Below are 4,900 nucleotides of genomic sequence, written 5' to 3'. Positions count from 1 at the left end.
AGAGGAGGAGGTCGCCGGAGAGGAGGAGGAGGTCGCCGGAGAGGAGGAGGAGGTCGGCGGAGAGGAGAAGGAGGTCGCCGGAGAGGAGGAGAAGGAGTGGAGGGGAGGAGAGGAGGAGATGGAGTGGGGGAGAGGAGAGGAGGAGATGGAGTGGAGGAGAGGTGGAGTGGAGGAGGTGCGCCCAGCCATATATACGACATACTAATGGCGCACCATGGGCCGGTGCGCCATTAGTATGTTTATTTTTTTATTTTTTTGACTTATTTTGAATTTTGAAGGCGGGAAGATACTAATGGCGCACCATAGGCCGGTGCGCCATTAGTAACTTTTTTTTATTTTTTTGACTTATTTTGAATTTTGAAGGCGGGAAGATACTAATGGCGCACCATGGGCAGGTGCGCCATTAGTAACTTTTTTTTATTTTTTTGACTTATTTTAAATTTTGAAGGCGGGAAGATACTAATGGCGCACCATGGGAAGGTGCGCCATTAGTAACTTTTTTTATTTTTTTGACTTATTTTAAATTTTGAAGGCGGGAAGATACTAATGGCGTACCATGGGCAGGTGCGCCATTAGTGAGTTTGAATTTTTTTGAATTTTTTTGCCTCTCCAGATCTTAAAAGCCCCGTATCTTTTTTCTGTTAGGTTTTTGAGCATTTTGAAAATGTTTAACGGGGTGATTTTGCAGTGACATGAATTCCATGTTTCTTGGCAATCTGCCGCTGATTTCATTGTCGGAGATGTACAGATACATGGTCTTTGCAAATGTAGTGGTGAACCAGTCAGGAAGCCTATCAACTATACCTGTGATTGATATATCCATTGAGCGAATGTCAACTTGGGATCGAAGCCATGCAGGAAACGAAGGGCCAAGTTGGCAAGACCAAAGACCTATCGTTTCTAAAGTAAAGGGTGGTATCCAATCGGGACCAACTCTAAACCTCAAGGAATTACCACTTAATAGTAGCCTCTTTAACCTGGTTAGACTTTTAAAATGTTCTTCAGTGAAGTCACCATTCAAGAAGTTGCCTCTGAGATCCATTGTGGTCAAATTGCAGAGCATACCGATCTCAGATGGAACAGGTCCATTGAGATTGTTGTCTCGAAGAACCAATATGGTCAAATTACCGAGCATGCCGATCTCAGATGGTATGATTCCGGTAATATTGTTGGAGCGCAAGTGCAACTCGTGCAGCTTGTTTAAGGGACACTGGGGCATCCTCCCTATAATATCCTTTATATTTCCGCCAATTTGACAATAAGAAAGGTCCAGGATTCTCAGATTGCATGGGTTTTTGAAGCTTGTAGTCATCGTCCCCATGTTACGATTATATGACAAATCAAGGACTTGGAGGGACGTCATATGTGCCAGTGCATCAGGAGCTTAACCGTACTGTTGAGTGTCGGCAAGGTAGAGATGCTGGAGGCCTGTCAAATTCCAAAACCAACTCTGTGCCATTGGGTGGGCAAAAATGTTGCTAGAGAGATCAAGCTTCTCGAGTTTGGTAAGGTTAATATGTGGGAGTGATTGGTTTGAGGTTGGAAGAGAGCAAAACCCAAGATCAAGGGCCTTCAAAGAAGGAATCATGTTGACAACATAAGGCCAATCAACTATCGTGCTGATGTTTACTGAATTCATTCCAAGATACTGCAATTTAGGGATGCGTGCTACCCATGAAATGTCTCTCGAGTACATATATACATTGCAAAATTGGCATGAGAGGTCAAGATGCTGGAGGTTTGAGAGGTTCCCGAGGTGAGGGGGCACTCTGCCAGAAAATGGTATGCCAGAGAGGTTGAGATATCTCAATCTCGTCAAAGAGCCCAAGAACTCCGGCATGCGGCCACTTGAGCCGTTGAGGTAATTCATGCTAAGATCAAGGTGCACTAGACGATCCATGGAGAGCAAAGAACTACTTATCTGGCCAACCAAAGCTGTGTCTCTGGTGTACACACCCATGATCTCCTCATCGGATATATACGTGTCTGCATGCAGATTACGAAAATGAAGCCTAAGGACATGGCCGGTCCGGTTGCTGCACTTGACGCCCCTCCACTGACAGCAGTCTTCCTTGTGCCAAGAGGCAAGGACGCCCAAGGGGTCGCTGGTGATGCCGTGCTTGAAGGACAGAAGGGCGTCCCGCTCCCGTGGTATGCAGTTTGTGCCGGCCGAACCGCTGGCCGGCCCGACCTGAAGTGCATCGGGGGCCAGCAAGGCGGCGGCGGCTAGGACGCATATGAGCAGGAGCTCGGCACTGGTGGTACGCATGGTGGGCAATACGATGGGTTCAGCTGTGTGCCTCTACGAACGGAGTTTTGTGGCAATTGTGAGCAATATTAGTCCATGTTTCTGACTGAGTCCATGCCCCTTGCAGACCGGCAATCTGAGGGCAACCCTGTGAGCAAGAATGTACACAGGTTTTTTGGGCAAGTTCACATCAGGAATGGAGAATTCCACACAAACTCCAAGGCCTGAATTCGTCTACTTGTGACAGTCCACAAGCACCGACGTGCACGTTAGGCAAGTGAAGAGCACCACATGGTTTAGTGGAGGTGCAGGCTTTTCCTTCCATTTCTCAGCTCACTGAACGATATACCATAAGTGAAGATAATTTCACGGCAGTTTTATTGTTTATTTTAGTCCTTGTTGCTGCAGTTGTCCCTGAGAAGTAGGCTATTAAGAACTTGTGCAGGGCTGTGCAATGATCCAATGGTGAGGAGGTTCATCCATCCTGGATAAGCTGAACAGAACTGGCAAGGGAGCTCAGGGTAAGGTGCTTTTTTCATGCTCCTTCATGAGGATGAAAAAAATGAAAGCAATGTTAATAATCCTAACAGTTTATCAGCATAGTCACGCACAGTTGGAGGCTTTGAGAGCATAGTGTGTTCACCTGGAGCCAGTGTCTGTCGTCAAAAATAAGGCAATGTTGTAATGATCGAAAAGGAAGACTGCAGAAAAGGAGAGAAGCAAGTGAAGCGCTCCAGCAGAATCAGTACCATCTCTCCTCTGTTAGAACGATGTGAACTCCTGGGATCGTGATTCGTCTACAGCGCCTGGGATCGTGATTTGTGTGCAGCTTGGTCGAAGCGGACGGGCGAACAGAGGCATTTTGAAAATATTCGCTAATTAGAAATAAGAAAAATAAATAAAAGTAAAATGTACATGAAAATGTAGAGAAAAATAAAACAAAAAAAATGAATGAAACCTTCACAATACCAGACTCAACTACATGGCCGACCCAATAGAATCCAAGGGGTCCCCGCATTTGCTCGACCGCCTAGGTGATATGCACGAAATGTCAATTGCATAATAATAATTGTGAGAAAAATATGTTCGGGGCATTTTAAAATGTTGACATGTTTTATAATTTTGTTAACGATATTTTTGAATAATATTTTCATCATGTGTTGAAAAATGTTCAACGTGTATTTGAAAGAAATCTTCAACATGTATTATTTTAAAAAAAGTTGCTCATGTATTTTTTTGAACTGTTCGATGTTTATATGAAAAATGTTTCACATGCATTAAAAAAGTACAATGTGTATTAAAACTGTTTTAAGTGTTCTTATAAAAATTTTAACATGTATTAAAAACTGTTCTTAGAAAGTGTTCATCATGCATTTGACAAAATTTCAATGCATATAAAAAATGCTTTGTGTGTATACAAAAAATGCACAACATGTACTAAAAGAGTCGACATGTTTTTAATGAAAATACAAATAAAGAACAAATAGAAAGAGCGTAAATAAGAAGAGAAAAAAAATGTAAAACGGACGAAGGGGCACAATTGAAAATACCAACCGGCCACCATGACCAACCCGTCAGCACATTCTCTTCTTTAAATCCTATAGCAATGTGTTGGCAAACTACAAAGGCGTGCAATTGAAAATTTGTAAGGGATTCAAAGTTAATAATATGAGAATGTTTTTTTGGAGGGAGGGGGCAATGGCCCCCTCGGAAATTTGTATTATTTTTAGACATACATTTTTTATATCACGGCGTACAATTATACCCATGTATACTCGCCTTCTCAACTTACGCGAAGCTCTCGCCTCCTCCATCAACCGGAAGCTCTCATCTTCCGCACTGGTCGTCAGACTGGTGGCCCTGCTGGTTGATGCCACCCTGCCACCTTACTCAATTGTTGTGCCTTCTAACAGATGTTTTGAAGCTCACAATTGTCTGCTCTAAAGTGGATGGGTATCCGATCTATGTTTTACTCGAGTCTCTAAACTACCTGCAAAAAATGGAGATTCAGATTGGTTGCAGATTGGTAGATATGAACACACTGAATAACCTGTCATGTTAGCACCCAAAGTTGTTTTTGGTCTGTGATATGAAAATTGGCCAAAATGTTTTAGTACAATTCAAAGTTTTTGCCTTAAAAGTTTTCGCCCAATTCTCGCGTCATGTCTTTCTCGCACGATTTCTCCCACCCGTGTATTTCCCGCCCAATTTTCCTAGCCATGTGTTTTCTACTAGAAATTTTCCCACCAGATTTCTCATGTTGCATGATTCCCGTGCAGTTTCTCATGTTCGGAAATTTCCCACATAATTTCTCATGCCATGCGATTCCTGCGCGATTTCTTTCGCCACTGTGTTTGCCGCCCGATTTCTTCTGCCATTGTGTTTCCTGCCCGAGGTTTTCCTACCATATTTCTCCTGTCGCGTGTTTCCCGCCAAATTTCTAGCGCCACATGTTCGCCCCCCACTACTAGGAAAAGGCCTACTAATGGCGCACCAGTTTTGCCTACTAATGGCGCATCACTGGTGCGCCATTACTAGCACGCCATTAGTATTTTTTACTAATGGCGCACCACTGATGCGCCATTAGTATCTGGTATACTAATGGCGCACCACTGGTGCGCCATTAGTATAGGCCATAGTGCGCCATTAGTA

The 4,900-nt window shown here is 43.7% G+C and overlaps 1 pseudogene; it reads right to left on the bottom strand.

Annotated features, from left to right (window-relative positions):
* The window catches only part of LOC119284386, a 4,474-nt pseudogene extending 2,951 nt beyond the window's left edge, over positions 1–1,523 (bottom strand).
* Positions 1,524–4,900: the final 3,377 nt, after the last annotated feature.

This window comes from Triticum dicoccoides, chromosome 4A (assembly GCF_002162155.2).
Source record: "Triticum dicoccoides isolate Atlit2015 ecotype Zavitan chromosome 4A, WEW_v2.0, whole genome shotgun sequence".
In the NCBI taxonomy this organism is placed as follows: domain Eukaryota; kingdom Viridiplantae; phylum Streptophyta; class Magnoliopsida; order Poales; family Poaceae; genus Triticum; species Triticum dicoccoides.
Note: the sequence above shows the minus strand (reverse complement) of the source record. Positions and strands in the feature narration are given on the sequence as shown.